The sequence below is a fragment of the Olea europaea genome, unplaced genomic scaffold, assembly GCF_002742605.1.
Source record: "Olea europaea var. sylvestris unplaced genomic scaffold, O_europaea_v1 scaffold216, whole genome shotgun sequence".
Taxonomy (NCBI): Eukaryota; Viridiplantae; Streptophyta; class Magnoliopsida; order Lamiales; family Oleaceae; genus Olea; species Olea europaea.
In genome coordinates, this window is record NW_019239588.1 from 30,268 (window position 1) to 42,467 (window position 12,200).

A 12,200-nucleotide genomic window follows, 5' to 3' on the forward strand; every position below is an offset into this window, starting at 1 on the left:
AAGAGAAGGGACAAGTAATGTATTGGATAGAGATAAGTCTCGTGACAACACCACAGTACCCGCCTCGATTATCGAGCAAACTTTTCCATTAGCATTTGCAATGCTCATTCTCCGGGGTGTAGACCATTGGGAGAAATCCCTTTCATCATAAGTCATATGGTTGAAAGCTCCCGAGTCAAGTATCCACTCGGTATAAGCATCCTCCATGTTGGACCCAAGCAAAATGGTACCTGTGATGGCATCATTGTAGCTTTCCTATGTAGTGACATTATGGGCTTCGGCTGGAATTAGAGAGAGTCGAGTCATTTGCAGCAACTGAAGCTTGCCCACCAAAGCACCCATACCATTATCACGTTTTTTTTTCTTTGCCTGTAATTTGAGCCACCATTCGGGATAGCCATTGAGCTTGAAACATGTCTCCCGAGTGTGTTTAGGTCCTCCACAATAAGATCATTTCTCCCCGTCGGATACAGTCTTCAATTTAGAAGTGGAATTCATCTTTCCATTTTTAGAGACCTTTGGTGTAGGCGCTCCAATCTTCAAGCTTTTGGATGCCATCACAACACCTGGTGGTTCCTCGCTTGTGGCCTTTGTCATTAATACTTCCCGTACCGCCTCTCGTCGGACATGGGCGTATGCTTGCTGCACGGTGGGGAAACGTTTCATTTGCAAAATATCTCTTCGAGCACCATCTAGCTTATCATCTAGGCCATCCTGGAAGGTATATACACGATCTTCTTGTAACATGCTATTATATTTCTAAATATCAGTCTGGCACTGCATTAGATTCGGCCTTCGAAAGTCAATTTCTTTCCATAGTCCCTGAAGGTTGTTGTAGTATTTTTCCAGTGAGTCACCAGCTTGTTTTAAGCGTGTTACTCGGCAACGGAGGTCATATACTTGGGAGGCATTGCTCCCATCGAAGTAGGTTGTGTTGGTGTGAGTTGTTAGAAATCTTTTTCTGGAAACATAAATCATATATAATTGTATCATTTTAAAGGAATAGAATTAGGCAATTATGTGTAGAATCAATTAATTAGCTACAAATTTGTGATTATCCAAAATTAGGAGTTTTTTTCCTATATAAACTCTGTAACCTACCTATTGACCGTATGAATGAAAATTACCTCTTGTGTGTATTGTGACATGGTATCAGAGCAGGACACACGGTCCTAGTTCCTCTTCTCCAAGTTACCATTAGCCCGGTTCTTGTGAACATTTTCACAAACACATGGAAGACCCCAACTTCATCGCCGATCCCAGCCAATCTTCACCTAATTCTGATGCTATACTTACAGATATTTCCACCAAAATTTCTGAAGCCTTAACCAAGACACACATATCAGCCCCACTCACTAAAAATTCGCCCCAGATTGGTATCAAACTGAATGATACAAACTATGGCCTATGGTCCCAGGTTATGGAAATGTATATTTCCGGGAAAGATAAACTGGGTTACATTAATGGAGATACATCTCCACCCCTACCGACTGATCCCTCCTTCCGAAAATGGCGAACTGAGAATGCCATTGTCAAGGGATGGATTATCAATTCGTTGGACCCTGTTCTGATTGGCAATTTCATTCGTTTCCACACTGCTAAGGAAGTCTGGGATGCTATTGCCACTACATACTTTGATGGGAATGATAAATCCCAAGTCTATGATCTTCGACGAAGGGTGAGTCGCCTAAGACACTCAGGCGGATCTGTGGAGAAATATTACACTGAACTGCAGGGGTTGTGGCGCGAAATTGACTTCCGTCGCCCAAATCCGATGAAGTGTGCCGCTGACATCCGCCACTTCAATAATTTGACCCAGGAAGACAGAGTTTACACCTTCCTTGATGGGCTTGATGAACGTCTCGATAGCATCCTTAGTGGAGTATTGCAGATGGACCCGTTTCCTACCGTTGAGCAGGCGTATGCGTACGTCCATCGTGAGGCACTGCGACAAGCAGTCATGGTTTCTACAGACTCCGACAATGGTCTTCCTGGAGCGATCTTGGCAACCAAAGGCGTGAAGATGGGATCATTTCCTGTTGCTGGAATAAATTCTTTAAAGGGAGACCCAAATAAAAGTGATGGAGGCCCAAATAAAAGTGGGCCAAATAAGTTAAAGGGTTTGGATGAGGAAATTAAGTGTTCATACTGTGGAAATAACAAGCATGCACGAGAAAACTGTTTTAAACTTAATGAATACCCCGATTGGTGGCATGAGTTGTAGGAAAAAAGAACAAAAATGGGACGGGCACCAATAAGCGAATAGGCAAGGCGGCCGTGGCAACATCTGACTCTCAACTATCTTTGATTTCTGAAAATGATTATTTTCAGGATACGGACCCCTCATCAGAACCAGGTAATTTTGGTTCAGCTTGTGTTACATCCTCCAGTGACAAAAATAATAATTTATGGTTTCTTGACTCCGGGGCAACTGACCATATGACTTATGATGAAAGAGATTTTATTCAGAGGACCTCACCTCGACGCAACAGGGTTGCGAATGCAAATGGAGTTATTTTCCCAGTCACCAGGACTGGCTCTGTATCTCTGTCTCCCTCTCTACATTTATCCCACACTTTACTTGTTCCATCACTCTCACATAAATTATTGTCTGTAAGCCAAGTGACGGCTGAATTAAATTGCGTGGTACTTATTTATCCAACCTTTTGTCTTCTTCAGGATATTCTCACCAAGGAGATACTTGGGCGTGGTACTAAGAGAGAGGGGTTATACTACATGGAGGATTTCAGTGTCGGTCACACTTATCATGTTCAGAGTAATGTGAAGGAACGACAGATTTGGATGTGGCATCGTCGTCTTGGGCATCCATCATTCGGTTATTTAAAGCATTTATTACCTAGCCTTTTTTCGAATAAGGAAGTTTCTGATTTTAAATGTAATACCTGCATTTTAGCGAAAAGTCAACGCAATTCTTATCAATCAAGCATGAATAAAAGTAGTATTCCTTTTTCCCTAATACATTCTGATGTGTGGGGCCCTTCAATTATTGCTACAAGGTTTGGGTTTCGTTGGTTTGTTACATTTATTGATGACTGCACTCGCATGACCTGGCTCTATCTACTAAAAAATAAAGATGAAGTGTTCAAAGTATTTCAGTTATTCCATGCCATGATTCAAACTCAGTTCTCTGCCAAACTAAGAGTTCTTCGTTCCGATAATGGTGGTGAATTTATCAACCAACGGTTTCGCACTTACTTTGAACAACACGGTCTCATTCATGAGATGTCTTGCCCTCAAACCCCTCAACAAAACGGCGTTGCTGAACGAAAAATCGACATATTCTTGAAACTGCAAGAGCTCTCCTTCATGGAATCTATGTTCCAAACTGTTACTGGCCTGATGCAGTGTCCACGGCTGTATACTTACTCAATCAGATGTCCTCTAAAGTCTTAAATTTTAAGACTCCACTCCAGGTCCTATCTTCCCATGTTGCTCTACCACCAACTCTAATGCTCTCTCATCGAGTATTTGGTTGTGTGGCCTATGTACATCTTCACAAGAATCAACGGACAAAACTTGACCCATGTGCTCTCCGATATCTTTTTGTGGGATATGCTACACATCAAAAGGGCTATCGGTGCTATGATCCATCCTCCAAACGGACCTATGTAACTATGGATGTTACCTTCTCGGAGTCTGACACATTTTTTTCTCCAACATCCAATTCTCCTCTTCAGGGGGAGACAAGGGATGAAGAGTTGAATTGGTCGAAGTTTGAGTGGTCAAATAATACTGAGATAGAGACAGCTCCGATATATATTGACTTAAGGAATGATATGACTCAAGATCCGGAACCAACTGTAGAAGCTGAACCAAACTCCACGGAACCAGAGCCCCCTTTCTCTTCAGTATCCGCAGGCCCATCTCCTGAGAATATCTCTGAGGTAAGCACTCCTTTACATATAAGCAATTTAGATACTCCTGGTGGCTATAATTTACCTTTCAGGCATAATCGAGGCAAACCGCCAAGCAGATACTCTCCAGACATTGAAAAACGAAGATCAAGATATCCAGTTGCCAACTATGTATCCACCACGAAGTTATCTGATCCACTGAAAGCTTTTGTACATGTTCTCTTTTCTAATCATGTTCCAACAGGAATTCAGGATGCCTTATCAGATTCCAAATGGACTCAGGCAATAAAAGATGAGATGGAGGCACTAGTAAAGAATAACATGTGGATACTAGTTCCATTACTTGAAGGAAAGAAGACAGTAGGATGCAGATGGGTATTTTCCATCAAACACAAGGCAGATGGATCCATTGAGCGGTACAAAGCAAGGCTAGTCGCGAAGGGGTATACACAGACATATGGGATAGACTACGAAGAGACGTTTTCACCAGTTGCTAAACTAAACACTGTTAGAATACTATTGTCCCTCACTGCTAATCTTGACTGGCCACTACATCAGCTTGATGTGAAGAATGCATTTCTTCATGGCGACCTCGAAGAAGAAGTCTATATGGACCTCCCTCGGGCTATATAGGGTCTTCACAAAATGTTCTGTGTGAATTGCAGCGAGCATTATATGGCTTGAAGCAGTCATCTCGAGCATGGTTCGGACGATTTAGTATGGCAATGAAGAAATATGGGTTCAAATAGAGTGACTCAGACCATACACTCTTTCTTAAGTATAATGGAGGCAAAGTAACTGCATTGATAGTGTATGTGGATGACATGATTATCACAGGGGATGATAAAGAAGAGATATCCAGAATTCAGAAACAGCTGGCGTCTGAGTTTGAGATAAAGAACTTGGAAGGCCTCAAGTATTTCCTGGGAATTGAAGTGGTTAGATCAAGACAAGGCATATTCCTATCCCAAAGAAAATATGTGCTAGACTTGCTGGCTGAGGTGGGGATGTTAGAATGTAAACCAGCAGATACTCCTATCACTCAAAATCTTAAGCTGAGTGAGTGTTCAGATCAAGTGCCAACGGATAAAGGGAAATATCAAAAATTAGTTGGCAAACTTATATACTTGCCTCATACTCGTCCAGATATTGCCTATGCCGTAAGTGTAGTTAGCCAGTTTATGCATAGCCCTAGCAAAGACCACATGGATGCTGTGACTCGAATACATCGATATCTAAAGTCCTCACCAGGGACGGGACTGATGTTTTCAAAGAATGATCACTTGAAAGTTGATGGCTATACAAATGCAGATTGGGCGGGGAACATTTCAGATAGGAGGTCTACCTCAGGCTACTTCATGTTTGTAGGCGGTAATCTCGTTACATGGAGAAGTAAGAAGCAAAAAGTGGTATCATTATCGAGTGCTGAAGCGGAGTTTCGTGGAATAGCAAAAGGACTTTGTGAATTCCTCTGGATCAGAAAACTACTCACTGAACTTGGCTTTGCTCCTATTACTGAGATGGATCTATACAGTGACAACAAAGCTGCCGTTGCCATATCTCATGACCCGGTTCAACATGATAGAACAAAACATGTGGAAATAGATCGACACTTCATCAAGGAAAATTTGGTAGGAGAGATAATTCGTTTCGCTTTTGTAAAGTCGAGGATCAACTAGCAGACATACTCACAAAGGCAGTTTCAAGCAAGGACTTTCACAACTCACTTAACAAGTTGGGCATCAGAGACCTGTAGCATCAACTTGAGGGGGAGTGTTGGCGTGAGCTGTTAGAAATCTTTTTCTGGAAACATAAATCATATATAATTATATCATTTTAAGGGAATAGAATTAGGCAATTATGTGTAGAATCAATTAATTAGCTACAGATTTGTGATTATCCAAAATTAGGAGTTTTTTTCCTATATAAACTCTGTAACCCACCTATTGACCGTATGAATGAAAATTACCTCTTGTGTGTATTGTGACAGGTTGTTGCAATGGCGTCCCACACCATTTTTGCCGTTGGAAATCTAATGAAGTTTCCAATCGATGATGGATCCATGGAATTGATCAACCAACCTTCACTATGGCGTTGTCGGTGCGCCATTTGCGAAAAGTTGGGTCTGTCGATGGAGGTTGGGGAAGATCGCCATTGATATACCCCAATTTATCTTTGCTGGCTATGTACATTTCCACCACTTGAGACCACATTGTGTAATTGGTCCCATCTAGCTTAATTCCAATTGGTGGAGTGGACATGTCGGTAGTCTGAGTCGGGGCTGAGGTTTTGGACAGCACCTCAACCATTTTTTCAGTGAGTTCGAACAGAATAGAAGATGCAGAAGATTCTTCCAAATGTGGGTCTGCATTAGCCATGGTGAAAAGTTCCTGTCTCTGTGTTACTGGGTTTTGGTTTCAAGGTTATGGAGGGTAAAGTAGCAGTTGCTCTGATGCCATGTTATTTTGGAGAAGAAAATCAGATTTTGTTTCCTTGAATTTCTTTACAGTGACAACAGTATATAAACATAATGAATATTCCTCCTATTTTGGTATACATATATCTTGCTATAATTTAAAGATGATTTTGCCTCTTGATTGATCTGTTGGCCCCATAATGTAGGAATTTGCCTCCTTAATTTGCTCCTGTAATTTTCCTGTAGCCAACTCATGCCAACAGTACGAACTTTACATAGTATTGAGTGGAACGTTGAAACAAAACCAGTTATTTGAAATAATTACAAATTATTACTTAGCACACATACAATACTAGGAAAAACTGTAAAATCTAACCAAAGTGATTTTCCTGTTGTAATTAAACCGAACAAAAGAACAATATGTCTCGATACTGGTTAATGGAAAAGAACAGCAAAGAAGTAGTTGATTTTTTATTTTAAAATGATATTGAGCATTTAATAACTAACAAAAAAAGAATTCTTTTATTTAATTATTATTATTATTATTATTTTAAAGAATCAAAATTACTATCCAAACACTGGAACAAAAGTAAAGTTGTTGAGATAACAAAAAGTCTATCTGAGCGATTTACATGCAGCCAGCAAAAATGATGTGAGAATTTTAATCTTGATGTTGGGTGGGGACAATCCAAATCCAATGGTGGCAATGTAGACAGATTTTGAAGGTGATGAACCGATGGTGGTATTTTTGTTATGGCTTAGGCTTGATTATATTGCATCATTAACTTAAAAACACTAACAAAATAGAAAACTAAATTGATTTTAACACTTCTGACACTGTACTACAAATATTAAACAAAAGTTCAAATTGAAAGCAATCACACTGCAGAATCAAGCAAGCAAGCAAGCAAGCAAAATGACACAAAATATGGAAAACGAGGCCCTCCAAGTTCCTCTTTAACGTGGCCATGATAAATCCAACTGCCCTGCTCTGCCACCACATATTTTGTCCCTATTTGGTGGGATATTATGTGTTTGTTTGATAGAGATTTTGTCAATTGATTTTTTGATCGTTAGAGATAAAGTGAGTCTTATAAAAAAAGAATTTAAAAATGATAATTGAAATAGTGAAATAACGGTAAAAAAATTAATGTTAATTGTATTAAAATCTTTACTAAACATGCTTTATATATATATATTAAAATCAGGTTTTTATAGATTTTGGTAAAAAGGACTTCATCTTGTATGCTTTTCATTTTTTATTTTTCACACGATATTCGAATATGCCTCCAAGGTCCAAATATCCAATTCCTTTGGTCAATAAAGCACACAATAACTGTTTTTCACATAAAAATTTGCCGACTTCCCCACCTAAACTTTCTTAGGTGGCCTTCATATATTTGGTCAATAGTCCCATCGGCCTGTAATAAATGTTTGACAGCTGGTGATTTCTTTTAAAATCCAGGTCCCTCTCAAAGATGAATAAAAATCTAGGTATAAATAATTTTTAATACGGGGTCCATTGGAGTGAGGTTCGCTTAAATATTATAAAAAAATTAGGAAAATATTAAACGAATATGATGATTGACACAATGGATGATCGAGCCTTCACATGTCAAGATAGGTCCAATCAGAATAAAATAATTTCAACCCCCACATATCTCTGTGTTGTGTCAACCCTTATGCCACTCATTGTGACTATATAGCTCGTTCAAAAAAATTATGCACATAAATATTTCACGGTGACTGGGTCCACTTCCTCGTGTATATATCAGTTGACAATGAATGTCCATATAGAGAGTTAGAACCAGAAAAATATACAGAACATCCTGAGANTAGTGTGTGACTGTGTGAGTGAGGTTGCAATAAATGGTATTAGCTACGCTAAAATAAAGGTGGACATGGCCCAAAAATGTCGTTTTTTGGGCATCATGTTTTGGTAAATAATGAATTGCCGTTTTTACTAATATTTTCTTTGGATTTTCCAGTAAATAATTGAATCATCCATATGTGATTACTTAAGTATAACTCATTACCTTCCAAAGAGTATTTTATATATTATGGATGCTAAGTATGACAAGTTAAACAACACGACATGATCTTCAAGTAGGTTTATATAAGGTTATAAGTTCTAAATGAAAAACATAACTATGTAATTTTTTTTATGAATTATGCTTATGGGTGTCTTGGGAGCGATTCTTTCACCCAAAAATTTGATTTTTTTTTATCGTTATTTCATTATTTTAATTGTTATATTTGACTTCTTCTCTTGTGGATCCCACTTTTCTCGTAACGATTAAAAAATCAATTCTCAAAATTACTTTCAAATAATTCTTATATTTTCCTAACCATGAGATGGTCTCCATGCTTCAAATTGAGGTTGTTGAAAGAAGCATGGACTAAAGTATGCTCTTTGGGCTTTGATTATGAGGGAATAGAAATTTTCAAATTGAGGTTGTTGAAAGAAGCATGGACTAAAGTATGCTCTTTGGGCTTTGATTATGAGGGAATAGAAATTTTGAAGTCCAAAGATCAATACTCCATTGATATCATTTTAATTTTTGTATGTATATTATTACAATTATTTATGTCCTCGACGTGCTTATGATATAGTACCGGACGGTTACAAACTCCTCAATTATTTATATAAGGCGATGATATGTTTGAAGAATCAAGAATTCTCACGCAAGAAAAATAACTAAATGATAAGTGCAATGTTTAGGATACAATGGTCTATAATTTGATTATGCAAGAAATAATTCAATTGTCTCGTCTAATGATTGATTGATCTATTCATAAGTATGAGAACAATTTACATATATGTCCCCCAGAGTTTATGACAATTTTAAAAACTCCTCATCTCTTTTTAAAAATTACACAAACTCTCATAATTTCAAGTTTTGAATAATACATCTACTTTCTTGAGGTTTATAACGATTAAGAGACATCCCTCTTTTTAAAAATTACACAAGCTTCAATTATTTCAAGTTTTGAATAAAGCATACCTCCCTAGAGGTTTATAAAATTTTGGTGACACCCCTTTTATTTTCGAAAATTACACAAGCCTCTCTTATTTCAAGTTATGGATAACGCGTACCTCAATTGATTACTTTTCTTTCACACGTTTGCATAAATAACATAGAAAATGTATAAAATATGGTTACAAACTTTCTTCTAGCTTGTGGGCCCTTTAATAATAATGTAATACATGTGATGCTCAATAACACTTTTGACAAAATTAACAAACTTTGTTCTATCTTTGGGCCCCTTAATAATAATGTAATACATGAAATAGTCAATAACACTTTTGACCAGAGTACCATCAAAGTATTATTTTAGACAATTAGTTCTTCTAAAATACATTAGCAAATACTCAGATTGAGTCAAAACACATTTAAGTATACTTCTCATTTTGGATATAAATCAACTATTACCCAAAATACCTATACGAAGTAACATATTTGTAATGTTCATTTTCACTCCACTTGATCAGTCAGTTAATAACTTCATTTTCTTGTCAACTGTAACGCTCTGAATTCATATAACACGATGCATTACCAAACTTGAATTCTTTAACGTAGATCTTCAAAATACAAGATTAAGAAAAGTTTTTAAATTTGAATTAATTAATAAATATTGTAAAAGCTTAACCCTTTTTTAACACTTAGAAAAAATATGGAACAAAACGATTTGGAAAGCTGGAAACAATTTTCTCCATTTGAGCATTGAGTTGCAAAAATTATTTGATCCATTAAACCCTAACGAAAAGTTATGAAAATTTATGAGAATGTATAAAATTCATATAAGTGCAACATATAAAAATTTGGGATCTCGATGATGATGTTTGCAGCATTAAATTATTATTCAAACAGGCTGGTTTGTATTTCCAAAATCTAACAGTCACAGTTTTCTTAAAATGCTATAATAAATTTCATGGGACTCCAATCGATCTGTTTTCAATTGAATACGATAGATAACTCATAAAAGGTCAATTTTCAATTAAAAGCAGGCTAAAATTATAAATATATAGACCGTAGTAAATTTTTAAACAATGGCAGAATGCTGAAAATTCATGAAAACATGTCCAAACGTTAAAATTTACCATCTCGAAAATAAAGTTAAATTTCAAATCTTGGAACACCTCGAGTTATTGATCATAAAAGGTGACAATCTAAAATATAAGGAATCAATTTCTCTAAAATAAAATATTTCATTCATGCCGAACTACCGTAGGATCTCCGATTACTCTAAAAATGTTAGATATGAATTAGCATCTCAAAAAAATATTCAGTATGCTACAGGGGTGAATCCAGGGTTCAATGTCAGCTAGGGCGGACCATTGACCGTAGGGTGGACTATTGACCATTGACATTTAACCGTTGCAAGTTTATTTATTAATATTTAATTAAATAATATTAAAATTTTTCAACTTTCATGTAAATGCACCAAAACGTAATTCTCATATTTCCTTGCTAAAAGTTTCTTATTAGTCAAAGAAACATGTAATTAGCATAGAGCTTTGAGCTCAGTATATAGTATACATTAATTTTAACTTCACAGAATCACAATTTTTAGTTGGTTAATTAATTTTGGAAAGCAGGTCATGAGATTTCTATTAAACCAATTTTCTTGAATGTTCTAGTCATATAGAACTTGAATCTACATCAATGTCTCGTACTTACTATCTATATATTTGGTTCTCAACTATAATTACATTTTTTTTTTCATAAAATTGTAATTTCTCCATCAGTATATTATACAACTAAATTTTCCAATTCCGCAACCAGCACAAACAGTCAAAGAAATCAAATTTATTTGACACAGCCATATCTATCCTCTACCAATCAAGTACATAAAAAATTATAGACAGAAATTAAAACAAAAAAGAAAGAAATTCCAACTAACCTTACCGAATTTGTTCCCACGTGCCTATTTATTCTCACAAAAAAAAAAAAACCTAGGTATCACAAAGACAAGGCCCATCATTTCCAGTACACATGGCTTTACAAGCTTTACAACATTCATCAGAAGAGCTGAATTTGAAATAAGTGCCCAAAAATAAAGCATGTAAACTTCGCAAGAAATAAGGAAGAATAGTCCAAAAATATATAAAAAAATAAAGGAAAAAACACAGAAAGTGCTTCGGTAACTAGAAATAACTGAGAAGGCTTATCCATTTGTCAAATCCAGTCTAGCTTAACATTTATCTTCATAACCAATTCCAACCAACGACGACGACGACAGCAACCACGTAGAAGAAGTGGAGAATGCAGAAGGGTTTGTTTGCCTGTTTGGGATTGCCTGGTTATTTATCCATCTCCAAATTGGTTGGGCCAAACATTTTTTTAAAAAGAGGCCCAACTCTCAGTCCAAACAAAAAGGCCCAAAAAACCCAAAATTTTCATTCAACTTCTTCTTCCTCAGTTACTCATCCCCAAATCCAGCGCTCACGTCCACCAAATGTTGCCACTGTCGCCTTGCAGCCATCCCATCTTCCATCAACGCTGTACCCCTTAAATCATTACCCAAAATCAATAAACAACCAAACAGGAAAAGAAATCAACAATTCAACACAAACAAGTGCAATTAGACAAAAACCAACCTCTCAGATTTCTGCTGCAACTTCTACCCGGCAATTCAGGCGGCTATTGAAGGCTCCGGCAGATCCAGCACGAGTGGCCGCGAGGGCTCGCCAGATGCTGGATCCGTGCCTGGTATGCTACATATGCTATATGAATAAAATATCATACATCTAAACATGTATTATTACATATTGTCCTCATAAATAAGAAAATTGATGATCAAACGATCTACTTAAAGTTCTAACGAGCCCCTACGACCATCAGTTAAAGATATATACTTCAAGTTTTGACGAGTCTTTACGACCATCAATTAAACATATAATCTTT

At 36.9% G+C, this 12,200-nt stretch overlaps 1 long non-coding RNA gene across 1 annotated transcript; it reads left to right on the plus strand.

The window, feature by feature from the left end:
• Positions 1-8,578: 8,578 nt before the first annotated feature.
• Positions 8,579-8,879, plus strand: LOC111380533. Its single transcript, XR_002700199.1, has 2 exons — positions 8,579-8,670; positions 8,746-8,879. It is a non-coding gene; the product is annotated as an uncharacterized LOC111380533 (long non-coding RNA).
• The last annotated feature ends 3,321 nt before the right edge of the window (positions 8,880-12,200 follow it).